The following is a 15,621-nucleotide window of genomic DNA, read 5'->3' on the forward strand; positions in this document are numbered from 1 at the left end:
CAGATGCTCTGCAGTTTGTCTCGACTCATAACCTCTGTTCTTTCCCTTCTGAAGTCCTGTCCGTGGAAACAGCGCTGCAGATGTCCTTGAACCTGCCCCTGGGCCTTCTGGAGCTTCCATGTTCCTTGACCCAAGAGTCCTTTCTGCCTGGACCGTTCCTTAAGCTGTATATGCCTTGAGGAGGGAGCAAGTGCTGTGAGACTGAGGTGGATTAATTAGTGACACAGACTCTTGGCAGGACCTTGCAGGTTCTCCCAGGTGACCAGCTGGGGCTGCTGGGAGGGATGCTGGAGAGAATCAGCTCAGGAAGTGTTCCTGGATGCATGTGGGTCCACAGCAGAAATTTTGGTGCTCCCCACTGCAGCCCATTAGCTCAGTGAAGTGAGAGGCTGCCTTCCTCGGATTAGAAAGCACTTGAGGATGTCATTTACTCAGGCAGATTTCCCAGCTGACTGAGCATTCTTATTCCACTAATTACAAATCAAGAGGGTGGTGTGTGCATTGGCTCCCACACAGGAGGAGCTCTCCTCCCTGATGGTGGGGCTGGCTGGACTGGGAAAAGCAGAATGGATCCTGATCACAATTATCCTCTCCCCTTCTATCAGCTGGAGCAAAGCAAAGCTTGCTCTGGTGAATTCTGCAAAGTTTGGTGCTGCAGGTGGTGCCCTCTACATTCTGGGGCCCAAGTCCAGCCCTGCAGGTCAAGTCTGTCAGCACTGGGGCTCACTCAGACCTGAGACCCTGACTCACACTGGCTGCTGCTTTGGAGTCACCAGAGTAGTCCAGAACCTGGGACTTGAGGGGCACATGAAGGAAAAAAAACTAACCCGAATTTCTGGCAGATGTTTGACCAAGCCCATGTAGGACTGCCTTGCTCTGACTGTTTTCAGATGGTGTGAGAGGGAGAAGACTTAGGAAAAGCTGATGGTTTAAATTTCCTGGTATTGAAGGTTGGTAGGCTTTGGGGAGCGTGGAGCCCAGTGGGAAACATCACAGGCCAACCAGCTTCAGGGCTTCCCCTCTGTGAAAGGGCTGTTCTGGATCATGCAGCTTGGCCTGTCAGGAGTATTGCTGGTTTGGGGGCAGTTACAGCGTCTCTTTTCTCATTTGGAGTGTCCTTTGATTCCCTGGGTCTGTGTTTTCCTATTTGGCTGAGGCTGGCTGCGTTTCCAGAGGCTCCACGTCCCAGTGCCAGGCAGCTGATAGCAGCAGAACATCTGCCTGTCTCTGTGCCCTGTGGCTCTTCCTCCCGTGCAGAACTGCTTTGCTATCCTATCATCCAATGCACGACTCCTCTTGCTTTTTGTCTTTGACCTGTTTACACTGGAATAAAAAAAAAAAAACCAAACCCCTCCTGAAGCAGACAGGCCTTGGGAGAGCACTGGCTATCAGTTGTACATCTGTAGTCACAACTACAGCTGGGTTCTCCAAAGCTCTGTGCCAGCAGGGAGTTCCAGCTGCCTGCCCTGGGACCTGTGGCCTCATGTCTGCCTGCCTAAGTGTTGGCCCAGTTCTGGCAGGAAACTGGGGCTGTGGTTTCCACTGCACGTGCCTGAATGTATTCCAGAGAGTGGGGGTCACCATCAATCTTGATGAAGTTAGGCATGGATGGGAGCTGGAGTGGTGGCTGAGCCAGTCCTGCAGCACCCACCCACTCGTGGCACCGGCTGTGCAGGTGGGGCGTGCGTGGGAAGTTGTGTGGCGGGGAGACAGCCCTTGGGCTTTGAGCTGCTCCTTTTTTTGGTGCCCTACCACGTGGCAGGACAAGGCTAACACATAAACCATTTCTGGGCAGCTCCTCCCTTCGTTAACTGCTGAGCTCCTGGCTCAGCCTCAGCTTCCACCCGGGTGGCTCCAGCAGCCCGTTGGAGTGGCCAGTCTCTTGCAGCCACCTTAATACCACCAAGAGCTCTTATTACCTGGGTCTCTGCTGCTTTATTTCAGCTAATTAGAGCTGGTAAGATCCACTCAGTGTTAGGTGGTGGCCTAGCTTCCTGTGCTCCTTGTAAACGTCCCCAAACGTGACAGCACATGAATCCTTTCAGGGGCCACAGCACAGGCAGTGTGGTGACATTTAGAGCTCTGTTAAAGCAGCAGGTTCAGCTGAGGTCTTTGGGAAGCTTCTCTCCTGCTAACAGGCTCTGTCTGCAACCATATTGCATGGCTGACTATCCTGTTTGATGGACAGGATCCTAAAATTGCTTTTTTGATGGAAGTACCGTCAGTGCCCAGATGGGGTAGGTTTCTGAGTGCACCAGATTTGGCCCTTCCCTTGGGATATTTTTTTGTCCTAGTGGCCTTTGCACCTGAAGCTCAGCAACACCTTTGTGCCAGGGGGCTTGCTGCTGTTTGGTGGGCAGCTGAAAACTGAGCTCAGCCTATCAAATGTGATGAGACCTGTTGACAAAGGAAGCTGGGGAGTGTATTTGGAGGGCAGAGAAGACCTGGAATAACATATTGCGTGTAACATGAACATAGGGCATTTTCCAAAACACTTCAGCAAGTGCTGTCAACCCTGCAATTTTTGGTGTGAACCTCCCCATATCTGGGCCTGTTTCAAGTTCCAGGTTTTGGCTCCATGCCACTCTTCATTCCTTCTGAATAAAAAATGACTTCACAGCTCTTGTGAGTGCAGAAACAAACTCAGAAGGACCCCGGATCAGGAAAACAAACAAGCAGGACTCTTCAAGCCAGCCTTCTTGAGCACTTGCTTTAGGTGAAAGTTAGCTATCTAAATTGTTTAAGAATATTTGGACTTGACAAGCATGTGCAATGTTAGAAATAGAAGTGCTGAGCCATCAAAAACCTTATGACTCCACAGGGGCACTTTTGAACTGATGCTGCTGTTGTAACTGTAGAAGAGAAAAGAAAGAGTATGTGAGCAGGTCTGTCTCTCCAGGTTTATTTTTGCTCTTGCCAAGGGACTGCAGGACAAATACAGTGTCTTTCAGGCCCATTAGCTTTTATGAATTTGTTCCACTGCCAGCATTACAGCTTCTGGAATTTGAGAGAGCTATCCCTGCTGAAAGCTCTGGTGCTTCTCCATGTACCTGGACGTGGCTTCTGGAGATTGGGGTGGGCATGTTTTGCCATAGAAACAAGGCTCCAGCTCTCTGCTTTACCAGGATCTGCTGAGCCACAGACCTCGAGCTCTGCAGTGTCTTTGCAAGAAGGGTTTTTTTAGCTCTGTGAGTTGTGCTGTGGGGATGCACGTTGAGCATCTGTGGGAAATGAAGATACACAGCTATGCCAGTGCTCGCTGCTGGATTTCCCTGGGCCTGTCTGAGCTGTGGATAAACCCCCAGGAACGCTGGATCCCCTATCTAAGGCAACAAGATTGATGTGGTCTCATATAGAAACACTGCAAGCATCCCTTGGGATCATATAGGTAGAGCAGCCCCTCTCAGGGAATGTGGAAAGGGGAGGGGAAAATGATCATCTTTTCCACTAGTGCACATTTGACCTGTCTGCTTACTCGTGGACTGTGTGTGTGACCTCAGATGAGTTCTTTGATGGCTCTGCCTTAGCCCATCACCCTCTTCTTCCCACCAACACAGCTCTGCAGTGCTCCAGCAGCTTCCTGAATATGATACTTTATTTCTCACTTGCTTTGCCAGGCTTCTGTTGACTAAAATTCTGGTGGCAGGAGCCACCTTTGCAGTTTCTTGCCAGGATTTAGCCCCAACGTTATCAGGTGCTTGAAATTTATGGATGAAGCGACAAACTGCATAACATGTGGGATGCAAAGGAAAAGCTTTGCAGTTTTCTGAGGTTTGGAGGGGGATAATGTCAGCAGCAAGAACACAGTGTTTGCTGTGTGTTTGAGAGGGCGAAAGGGGCACGTTCTGCAGCCCCTTCCCAGTGCCCCGAGGAAAAAAATGTGTGTAGGAAAAGTCAGTTCTTGCGGGGACCAGCAGATTCTAGTCACCTGCTTTGAACTGTGTGAGGGTAAAGGCTGCTCTTGAGCTGTTTTTGGACAGCAGGGAGAACACAGCATTTTAGGGGGCTCTTTGTTCCCTCCAGCAAGGCTCCACACGCATGGAGGGGGGAGCTGCCTTCCCATGGGGGAAGGAAATGCTGCCTTTCTGCCTCAGCCCAGTGCTACTCCTGTTTGCTGGGGGCTGACCCAGGACTCTGCTCCATCCCTGGGGGCAGCAGAGCACCAGCTCATGGCTGGTTTGTACGGGTGGCTCCAAACCACCAGCTTTTGGGTACTGGGAAGATTATATTAGAGTTTGTTTGAGGGGTGCCCATGTGATGCCACACAGGGCGAATGGCAGCTCTGCTGTGCCTGCTGAGGGCACGGTGCAGCCCTGGCAGGGAGGCAGGGACGGTGGCAGTGATGCTCGGGGTGAGCTGTGACCCCGTGTCTGCCCGAGGACGCAGGCAGGTGGCTGATTTACGGCCAAAAGGAGACGGGGGTCTCTCCGAGTGAAGCTGGAGGCGAGTTGCCATGGAGATGGGCTAATAAAGCACCGGCAGCAGCCGGCTCTGACGCTGCTACGGCTGCAAAGAGCGGTCGGGGGGAGGGAGAAGGGGCAGCTGGCCAGGTGGGGATGGGGAGTGAGAGGAGGACAGGAGAGCAGGACAGGAGTTTGGTCTGTAAGGCTGTTGAGATGGCCCCGGGTGCTTTGAGAATGGAAGGGATGATGGCAGGAAAGAGCCCCCTTCTCCCAGCTCCTTGGGAAGCAGAGGGGTTCATCGTGGTGCTCCTGGGCAGTGAGTGGGGCCAGCAGTTTTTAGGGAAGCGGCTGGACCCCTGTACAGGGAGAGGATCTTTTCTTCTGATCTCCTGACTGCATCAGCCACCTGTCTGCAGGCTGGCTGCAGGAGAGGGCTCCAAAGACAATGTCAGCTTGCAGGGGCTGCCTCACACAGGACTGGTACGAAGGACTCCGCTGTGCTCAGCACTGGGTCCTGTTTTCTCCACACATCAGCTACTCTGTGCCAAGGCAGGTGCCTGCACAGGAGCAGCCAAGACCTTTCTAACTGCAGTGTCCTCCCTTTGTGCTGATGATCCTTCATCCTGGGAGCAGGTCTGTGCTGCCCAGTGCCCCATGGAACGCCGTGTTACCAGGACCTGCCCCCTTGGCCCTTCTGCCTTTCAGCCCCAGGGAAGGTCAGGTGCTCCCTGGCTCAGTCCTAGCATGGACTTGCCTCCAAAAAGCTGTGTGTGCTGCACATCCCTCAGCTCTGGCTCCAGCCTGCACCTTCAGAATGCACCCCCCTGCTTTGCTATTGCAGTCCCACTCAGTTCAAGGGCACTGTAGCACGGACCTGAAACCAAGCACACTTGAATTCTGGCTGGTTGAGCAGGGTGATGGGAGGGAAAGGCTTAGCTAATTCTTAGCAAGGTATTCCCAGGCTGCTCTGCTTCCATTTTGAGTAATTTGGTGACAGCCATATTTTGACCCTGACCACCATAAGAAGGGTTTGCCTCAAAGCCATGAGCCCCTGGAGTGTGCCAGAGTTCAGAGAGCTGTTCCAGCAGGGAAGGGGAGGGTATATAGTTTAAGAAAGAAATAAAAAGCCTCATGATGGAGTGGTGCATTAAAAGATAATTGCTTACAGTTTTCACAAGATGTTTTTATGTCTCCTAAATTGATGGATGTATCCACAGAGAGTGATGCTCTTAATGGAGGGTTACCTTTGCTTCTGAGCAGAGCAGAGATCAAGGCAATTACAGCTAGTAATGCCAGATACTGATAATACCACCCTTACCCCCCAAAGAAAAGGTTGGCTGAAGTTGGACTTCTTAAGCTAGCTAATGCCTGCTTACCTGGCCAAAACCTCTTCCCCTGCTGCAAGCAGCATCCCCTGTTGTTCAAACCCACCCTGTGCTGCTGCTGGATAACCCTTATATCTTAATTCTGTCATCATGCACTGGTATGAGGGTAGGAATACTCACTTCCCTTATGGGTCAGTTGGTTTTTGGCCCTGGCTGGGACGAGAGAGGATTTCCCCTGCCTCCATCATTAACAGGGCCTCCCTTCGTGTCCCTGCAGGGTGAGATGGTGGGATAAGCCAGCCCAGCCCTTCCTGTGGCAGGAAAACCATAAAGGAGCCTGAAGAGCTTTGGGACCTGCCTGGTGCAGTCTCTCTCCAAGCCAGGAGGATTTTGAGTGGTGGAGATTTTGATCAGGGGGTTGGCAGCTGGAGGCAGGCCTTGCTGTGGTGCACGGGTACCCACTCTGCCAAGGATTTGTGTGAGCTGATGTGGTGTGGATCAGCACATCTGGAGGGGCAGAAAGGGTTGCAAAGGGCATGTCCACAGGCTTCCTAATTTAGGATGGGGTTTAGGTAGCTCTTAGCAGCTCACTGTTCATGTGGCTACAGCTTGTGCTTTCTCTTCTGTCTGACCCCAACCAAGGCCTCTTCCCCAACCTTAGTAAGAACGTGGTCAGTGCTGTGGCTGCAAGGGGAGGAAATCAATTTGATTTTTAGATTCTTTATGATAAAGGGCCTTTTATGCCCAAGACTGTTTGAGGCTGCTGGCAGTGTCAGAGGAGGTCTCTGAGCAGAGGAGGCAGTGAAGGCATCTCAGGGCAGAGTGAGATATGTTGCTCCTGGGGAAGTCTGTATGGCTGTTGCTCATGGATGAACAGGCCTCAAGAGAAGCCTGGTTTCCATTGTCTGTGATTATTGTTAGCACTACTTAAATCTGTAAATCTTGGAATCTTCTTCAATGTGAGCCATTTAAAATCCTGAGTCATTTCTGTCTCCGGATGTGCCTGTCTCTCTGATTCTGTTTCGTGCCTCTTCTCATATCCAAGGCAGTCCATGCCAGCAGCTGAATCAGTTTGGAAAGGAAGAAGGGAAAGTATTAGGACCAATTCTGCTCTCACCCTCAAGCCTCAGCGTTCTTGAGTCTGGTCCCATCTCTGGGCGTGGTCATCTCAGTGATATTCTCCAAGGGAGTGTCACCTTCCAGTGGGAAGGTGGTGGACCAGCTCCTTGGGGCTTTTAGCCAAGTGAATGGATGTGCCTTGGGACTCCCTCTGAGCTCTTCCCTGTTCCCTTTCCAATATGCTTTTGCTCAAAAGCATGTAAATAAGGAAGAGAAAATGTGCCTTGGAGGAAACTCAGATGTAAGGCAGAAATTGTGTGAATCAGTATGGCCAAATTGTGTGGCTTTCATGGCTCTTCCTTGGCTGGTCATGCTCTCAGTAGGAGGTTGGACTAGCTGGTGTCCTTAAATCTCTTCCAGTATGATTTTTTCTATGATTTCTTCTGGTTTTGGAGACCAGCAAAAAAAAAAAGCTCCTCTGCTGGCATGCACACACAGCTGTCCTCCTGAGTGATGCTTTATAGTATGGCAGGAGAAATTCAATGCAGAAACAGAGTTTTAAGAAATGGGAATAGCCTCACACCACGTGTTGTTGTCATTCACATATGAGCAGTCTGAGGACAATTAAAATGTTGGCTGTCCCCACTTGATCTCAAAAGTAAGGTCCCTGCTGCTCAGTCAAAATATCTTGCAGAGATTAGAAAATAATAACTTGAAGGTCTTGTTGCTGCTGCAGAATTGTCCTGTGAGTATTTAATCTGCATCACCTGGGGTTGGATATAATGCTGAGGGCTGGAGAAACTTATCTTGATTACACACAGTTTGTGGAAGCCACAGAGTTCCTGTAAAGGAGCCAAGTGTTGCAGTAACACCGAGGACTCTTCCTCCTCTGGTCTAAAAGATGGCAGATTTGATTGTGGGGGCACTGTGTTGGACTATGCTCAGTATTTGCACAAGATGTTGGTCTTCAGGTCTTGTGAGCTCAGCAGGTCTTGCCTATGGACCCTACTCAGCACAGCAAGGCAGAACTGGCATTTGAACCTCTGCTAGCAGATGTATTTGGATGCACGGATTAGTTAAGACCATGGTCAGGTCATAGAGAGCTGAAATTTTGCTTTGAAAGAGAGACTGTATTCTCCTCTTACTGTCCAGCCATATGTCATGATGAGTGCTCTTATCTCACCAAAGGCAGGATGGCTGTGGTCTGTAGGGGTGAGGTAGAAGAGTGATTGCCCCCACCTTTCTCCTGGAAGCAGGAACTGGGTCATTTTCTAATATCCAAAGGCAGAGAACTGACAGTTAAACTGGATTTAATCACTCATGCCTTGAGGGCCCTTATCCTAAAGAATGTTTTCATGTCATTTTAAGCACTCAGAACCAAGAGTAATTGAGAGGAGTTTTGGGGTGGTCTGTGATGCCTGCAGGTTATGGTCCTTTATCCCACCCTGCATCCTCAGAGGTGGAGGAAGGGGTTCTGTACCTTGGAGTCACAGCTGCGGCTGAGCCTCGCACTGCGTGCTCACCGAGGAGAGCTCTGCAGGGACAATATATTTTGAGTGCACCTTACTGTCAACCTTCGCCTTCCCAGCTCTGCTGTCGCGTGGCTCTGCAAAACCTCCAAAGCCCCGCCAGCTCTGACCAGCGCATCGTGCGTTGCCCTTCCTCTGGCATCCCCGCACTTCCACGCTGATTCTGCCCTTGCTTTCACTGCCTACTCCCTGCTGCGTTTTAACCTCTCTTCCTCCTCTCCCCTTCCCTGCATTTGTTTTCCTCTGCGTTATCGTTTTATTGTGACATATAAACCTCGGCGATTCCAACTTGCGGGGCCAAACTTCCCTCTCCCGCTGGCAGAGCAGGGATCCGGCCAGGCCGTGCGGTGTGGAAGGCAGGTCGGCAGGAGCCGGGGCGCAGCGCACCCCTCGGGGTCCTGCCCCCCTCCTTCCCGGAGCATCAGCGCCTCGGGGAGCTCCCCCCTTCAACAGGTAGACGCTGGGAGCAGCCGGCCTGGCTCTGCTCGTCCTCCTGCGCGGAAAGGATGGCGGGGGCCGCCGCGATGCTGTGAGGCCGGGGCTTGCCGGAGAACCCCGGGGCACCAAGCGCTTTTGGGGAGGGAGGCGGCCCCAAGCCGGGGCAGCGAGAGCGGCGGCGCCCCGTGCCCGCTGCCTACGCGGCGGGGCGGGCGGCTCCGCACAAAGCCGGTGGGTAAACCCTCCTCCGGGGCGCGGGGAGAAAGGAGGAGGAGAGGAGGAGGAAGGCGGGGGGATGCTGCTCCCCTCCCTCCCTCCCTCTCAGCCTCGCTCGCCGCGGCCGGAGCAGCGCGCAGGCGGCTCTGGCAGCCCCGGCACGGCGGGCTGGGGGCGCGCAGCCCCGCGGAGCGCTGCGGAGCGGAGCGGGCTCCGGCCGCCCCCCGAGCCCCCCGCCGGGGCAGCGGGCTCGGTGGTGAGTGTGGCGCGGGCGGGGCGCGGTGCCGGGTCGTGTCCCCGCTCCCCCCCCCGGGGCTCTCCGCTCCGCGCATCCCCCGCGGAGATGCGCTGGGGCGGCGGGGAACGCGGACCTGGCTTTGGGGAGGGGGCTCCGCGGGGCTGCGCCGGCCCCTGGCTACTGTGTGGAGGCCGGGGAACAATAGGCAGAGCGGCGGGGGAGGGGGGCGGCTCTGCCCTAAGCGCATCCCTCGGGCGGGGGGAGGCTCGGCCGGGCGGCCGCGGGCTCGGAGCATCTCCGCTCCCGCAGCAACTCCGGCGCGTGTCGGTCCGGAGCCGTGCCGGGGGTGCTCCCCGTCGGGGACCCCCGGGGATCCAGCCCACCCGCCTGGCGCTGCCAGATGGAGAGAGGGGAGAGAGGCTGCGCTGAGAAATGTCTGGGCGAGGGTAATCCTGAGCCCCCTTCCTGGACCCAGACGGGGAATGCGGGGGCAAGGCTGAGCGGGGAGACCGGTGTAGTAAAGCAAAGTCGAATTTCCCCCTGAATCCTGCGGCCAGGCCTAATGGGCACAGATGCTGTGTCGGGGTGGGGAGGGGAAGGAGTGTTGGGGGCTTTGGTCACTGAGTCTGGTATGGAAGGAGAGAGAGGCAAAAGAGCTACAGATGTTTTCTCCTTTTTCTGGAGTTACTGAGACTGAGATATGGATCATTAAAAATGAGTAGCCTAATGGAATTAAGCAGTAGACAGTCCCCACTGCAACACTTATCCATTGTTCCTTGCTCTGCCTTCTGCCAGAGTGATTCTCGCCTGGACCAGAGAAGCACAACTGAACAAATAGTTCATTTCCCTGGCCAATTGCATCTGTAGTGTCTCCCCCGAATCCGCTGCTGACTGGTTGCAAATGCAGCAACATCCTCAGACAGAAAGAGAGAGCTGGGACCCTCTGGTGGGAATCCCACTGCCGTGGGCCAACGGGAGCAGCTTGGACTGGCTGCTCACCTGACTTGTTTTGACAGTGGCAGCAGCAGAGCAGGTTTGCTCCCTCAGCCCTTGGTCCTTTTAGCTTCTTTTAGGAGAGAAAAACAGCAGGTGCTGAGGCAGGACCAGCCCACAACTAGAAGATGCTACTTGTGGTTCAGGCGAGTCCTTCCCGTAGCGCATCTCTTAACTTTCTCTTTGCCCTGGAGGATAAGGGATTTCGGGGTGTTTTGAGGTGATGCTGTTTTGGTGGAGTTCTGCCAGCCTGCCCTTCAGCCTGTGCCTGTGGTGTGTGAGTGCCCTGTAGCACACACACTCACACACAAACACGCACAGGGGTGACAGCCTGACCCTCTGGTTCTTTTCCGAGAGAGCTCCGAGCAGCTGGAGGGGTTGTGGCTGCACCCGACCCTCGGCACATGTTTGCCTGGAGGCTGCTGTGTCCTTTCCTCTGGAATCTCCTCCTGGCTGGCAGCGTGCAGCAGAGCCCAGCGTGCGGGGAGGCACAGATGCATTGTCTGCACCGCTGCGAGGCTCGCTCGGCACTGGGTGGCTGCTGCTTTTCCTCGCTCTGGAGCTTCTTATCGCGAGTCTGCATCAGGGAGCTTTTCCCCTCCTGTCCCTTCTCCTTTCCTCTTCCTTCTTTGTCTGTGCACTGCTACCTGTCCCACTTCGCTCTCACCTTCTTGTTCGTCTTTTCCTGCTCAGTCTGTTCTTTCATCTCAGTTTCTTTTTTGTCTAAGTAGACCACGTCCTCTTCAGCCTGCTTCTCTCAGCACTGGAGATGCAGCCCAGCCCCTCGTCTCAGTTCAGAGCATTCCTGCCAACTGTTTACAAAAAGTAGCACAATACCCAGGCTGAACGCTGACATAATTACATACCCAGCCAGAGAGTGTAGTAAATAATCCAGCTTTTCAAGCTTTTGCCCAGTAGTGAGTCTTTTGCCATCTCCTTTGCCCATGGGCTAAATGTATTATACTTGGCTTGCATTTACTTATATTCTGGAAAGGAGAAGTCAGCGCAGTTGGCGCAGCCGTGTGTGGTACCAGGGTGGATGTACACTGGTGTCTTGCACCGATACACTTACTGTGCCTGTGTGCACGGTGTGTTGGGACGGTGTCTCTGCTCCTGGGGTCAGGCTCTGCCCGCTGTGCTCGGCGAGCGTGAGGGCTGTCAGGGCAGGGACAGCTGCTGAGGTGTGGATATTGTTCCATCAGGGAAGGAAAAATGGCCGTGGGGTGAAGGTCAAAAGCGCCAGCAAAAAAAACCGCAGGGCTTGGCACGCGGTGTTTGCGCTGGTGAGGGTGACAGCCAGTTTTCCAAAGGTTTGTGTGTGCACATGATTGAGGACTGTGGGTATTGTCAGCGCGGTTGTATTTCCAGTTGTGCTTGTGAGCCTCAGTCTGTCTGCAGTTGCCTTGATTGTGAGTCAGTCTGTCTGCAGTTGCAGTAGCTGTGAATCAGTGTCTGCCTGTAATTATGTGGGTGAATCAGTGTTGGCTTGTTACACTATGAGTGCAAACGGTTTCCCATAGCAGTTGTGGGTGTGAATCACTCTACAGTCCCTCTGGATGTGTTTTTTAGTAGTGAGATGCAATACTGGGATTAATTTTGTTTTGATGAGGAAAAGCTGTCAAGCGGCTTCTCATTTTGAAAAATTAAAGCTGGGTTGGGAGTTGGGCACAGACCTTCTGTCTTCGTTACCAGCAGATCCACTTACAGAAGAAACCCGCTCTGAGGCTCGCTCTCAAGATTTACGTGTTGGTCTAAACCTTTAATTTCTTTGCTGTGTTCCCCTGGTTCCCAGTGTCCTCTTCCTCTGGCATCTCTTGCAGAGCCACAGACGACACATTTGGTAACCATCACGTGTGCCTCGTACCTTCTGTGTGTGTGTGGCAGATTCATGGGAGGGTTGTTTATGGCTCGTGCAGTGTGTGTGTGTGTGCAGGGACGAGCCAACGTGTGCCTCTTGGGTAGGTAAGCACAAACATTTTCATGCCTGGGAGATGGAGACGGTGTGGTTCCTCTGCCACGCGCCCCTCGCTGCGAGCCGGTGCTGTTCCTCTAAGTAGATGGTAAACAGCAAGTTTGATTCAGGTAGGCGGAGGTTCTGCTGCCTGTTCTTTTTCTCTGATTTCTATAAATCGCTGGAGTAGCTTCTGGCCTTCAGCAGCACCTCAATGGCTCAAGACTAAACTAGAGGCAAGTTGGAGAAATCCGGGCTACCTCAGGTGAGGGAAGCAGAGCACTCGCCTTGGTCCGGGGTAGCAAACCCAGCCTGGCCCAGAGCTGGCTAGTGCAGGTAGAGCACGATGCTGGCAGGGCTGGATTGCTTCCAGTATGTGCTGGCTTGGGTGTCTGTGCCTGTGCTGTGCATCCCAGCGAGCTTGTTTCAGAACAAAGGGATGCAAACAACCTGGGAGGCAAAGGGAGGCGAGACGAGGGTCTTCTGAAACACCACAGTCTCTCATTTTATCACTTCTAAGGCTTCCAGAGGAACCACTGCTGCCCCTGCCCTCAAACAAAAACATACTTTTATTCCAAGGGACCCTCCTTTTTAGCTGAAATGATTGAGAACTGAAGGGAAAACTCCCTAACAGGGACCCGGGGCAGCGTGTGCATCGCCTGCGTTCGCTGCTGCTGCGCTGAGTGCTTGCTGGCTGCTGTCTCTGCACAGAGAGCTTGGAGCTTTACCCAGAGAAGAGGCACAACAGACATCACCAGGAGACTGGTGTGCTCACGGGGCCGGGGACAGTTGGGCAGAGCACAGCCCATGCGGGATGGATGATTTTGCAATCCTCGGCAAGTGTTGAAGGATCTCTCCTGCTGCCTGGGACTTGTTTTGCAGAGGCTCCAGGGCAACCAGGAAGGGCTTTAATGAGCTTCTTGAGCTGTGCAAAGGCACCTGACTTTTGGGGGTAAACATGCAGGTGTTGTGAGGTCATCTGTGGCACTGTGCTTGGCTGTGTTGCTGTGCAGGTGGGTGGGTAGTGCTTGAACACCACCAGGGTCTGGATCACCCTCTTCTCCCTGCCTGGAAGTGCTTGTACTTGGGCTTTTGAACTGAAGCTGCCTCTTCCTCCCAATCTGTTTTCCAGCTGGCTTGCCAGCATCAGCTCCTCGTTGCACACCCCTCCCTGAGACACCTGATTTGGCAAAAGGTGTGGAGCTGCTGCAGGTCCTGGGGGCTGAGTGGGAGCTGTTGGTGCTCAGCATTCCTTCAGCTGGTGCTGCTGGTGCCCGTGCACAGCACGTGGGAATGCTGAGCGTATGACATTGCAGGTAGACAGCATCTCTGGGTGCAGTGGTGGGGCAAACATGTCCTTTGGGCTGCTTTGTGAAAGCTGCCTGCGTGGGGAGACTTATTGCTAAGTGAATCAGATTGTTCCCTTGGTTGTGTGTGTTTCTGGGAGGCACTAATTTGGGTGGCATAGTGATGGGACTCTCCCAAATGTACCTGGTTGGGTTTAGGGGCCTCTTCTGCCTTCATTGCCTTTCTGGTGCTTGCAGTATCCCCCTTTCTGGGCTGTTCTCCCAGGTTTTTTTGCAAGCTTTACCTTTCAGTCTCCACCTCCAGAGCTCTGTCTGTCTTTCCCTTGTCAGCAGTAAGCCTGTGCTAATCACTCTTTCCTAGCAAGGCATTTCAGAATATTTAATGGTTTCTAGAATAAGGATTTCTGGGAAGATCAAGCTTAGTATGCCAAGTCAGGAGATACCCAATGTTAGCATAGTTACCAGGGTACCTTGCTGATCTGGAAGGTTCCAGCACTTTTTTTGGTTCCCAAACCCACTTCAGCGGGAGCAGGGGCTGGAGTGTGTGTTGCTGTCATGAGGAGAAGGAAGCTTTTCCAACTCCTTGTTCACAGCACATCCAACAGGAAGGCTGTGCTTCTCTGGAGCGTTCTGATGCTCTGGAGGTTGGACAGACAGACTGTGTGTGTTGGAGAGCAGTGGGGATGTTTATGAAGCCGTTAGGTGTGTGGTTATCGAGACACCTGCCAAATTCCGGAGTGCCTGGTGTCGTAAACTCCAAGTCTTGCTGGATTCCAGCTGCAAAGTGTTAGCAGGGCTCCTCAGGAAATCTGCATTGGATTCAGCTGTGGAGGTTACCAGCAACTGCACAGTTAGTGATGAATGTGTTTGCTAACTGTGCCATTAAGGAGTGAGCAATGGACAGATGGAGGAAAGAAATGCAGAGCTGCTCTCAACACACTCCATCCCTATAGGCTCCATCTTGCACAGGCACACCTCAGAACCAGAAGCTCTGGGCTGACGTTCTTTAACTTACATGAAAGAGGGGTCAGTCTCAGGAGCTGCACCACTTTTCTGAGCTTAGGAATCTTGGTATTCTGTGCAGTTTTCCTTTCAGTAAGTCCTAGTATGAAATTTTGGTGTTTTTTTTCTTTTTTTTTTTTTTTTTCTTCTTTGAGGCTGTTAATATTCAATTAACATTCCTAAACCCTCACTTGGTGACGTGCACCGAAGTGCTCGTTGCAACGCATCCTCCCCCACTGTTCCCCGAGGATCAGGGATCCCTGCAGGTGTTCAGATCGAGATGTTGGCTTGTTTCACTGCTGCCACCACCTTCCTGAGTGGGAAGTGACAGCTGAATAGCCTTCTGCAAGGGCAGCACCAGTGCGGGCTGGAGGAGCTCCAGTGTTACTTTTCCCGAGGCACACTCGTGGGTGTTCCCATCCCTTCCCTTCCCTTTCCTGTGCACCCAGGGACCCCCTCTCCTGCTCTGCCAGAGCCTCCTCCCCGAGAGCATCTCTCCCGTACCAAATCTGAGGAGCTCAGTTACTGGGCTGTTGAAACCAGGGCTGATTTTTACAAGCTGGTTTTGCTGGAGAGGCTGTGCCAGTAGCTCTTGGGCTTGTGAAGCACCTGCACTGGCTGGGATTTTGGGTGTGCCTGTGGTTGGTGCTGGGCCTGGACCAGCAAAAGTCCTGGGAAAGGGGAGAAGCGGTGCTGAGAGCTGTTGTGCCGTGGGAACCACACTAGGATCTTGCTGTGGGGAGCTTTGGAAGACCCCTTAAAACTGTCTGAAGGGTGAAACCTCCTCCTCTGCAACAGCCTCCTTGGATTCTCCGTGTTTCCTGCTTGTCAATAGATGATGAGCAGCCCTGGAAGGGGGTTGTTCTTTCTGCTGCTCCCCCAGCACTGCCTGGTCAGCCCTGGCTCAGTGGCCCAAGGCTGCCAAGGTTCATCACCAGCAGTTAAAGCCCTTGTGTTCTTCAGCAATGTCAGCCACCATCTTCAGGACTGAGTCTGCTTCTCAATCCACCTCTGAGTGTAAAGTAGCCAAAGAACAAGGAAAATGCCACACAGCCTCTTCTGTCCAGCCCCCCAGGAAAAACGCAGTGCAGGAACCAAAGGAAAGTGGTAGAAAACAGTGCCAAGCTGTTTTCCAAGCTGTGCTGTCCTTCCCGAGTCTG

At 53.2% G+C, this 15,621-nt stretch overlaps 1 protein-coding gene across 2 annotated transcripts in view; it reads left to right on the plus strand.

Annotated features, from left to right (window-relative positions):
• The first annotated feature begins 8,647 nt into the window (after positions 1–8,647).
• The window catches only part of GABRA3 (gamma-aminobutyric acid type A receptor alpha3 subunit), a 63,250-nt gene continuing 56,276 nt past the window's right edge, over positions 8,648–15,621 (plus strand). Inside the window, exon 1 of one of the 2 annotated variants that reach the window (XM_027904910.1) lies at positions 8,648–8,769. The gene's annotated coding sequence lies outside the window, so the exon portion shown is untranslated. Of the gene's footprint in view, positions 8,770–9,128; positions 9,227–15,621 lie in introns of those variants that run through there. The other variant, XM_027904911.1, reaches the window with a different exon arrangement.

The sequence above is a fragment of the Empidonax traillii genome, unplaced genomic scaffold, assembly GCF_003031625.1.
Source record: "Empidonax traillii isolate 1590-97213 ecotype Southwest subspecies unplaced genomic scaffold, ASM303162v1 scaffold1103:size489020, whole genome shotgun sequence".
In the NCBI taxonomy this organism is placed as follows: domain Eukaryota; kingdom Metazoa; phylum Chordata; class Aves; order Passeriformes; family Tyrannidae; genus Empidonax; species Empidonax traillii.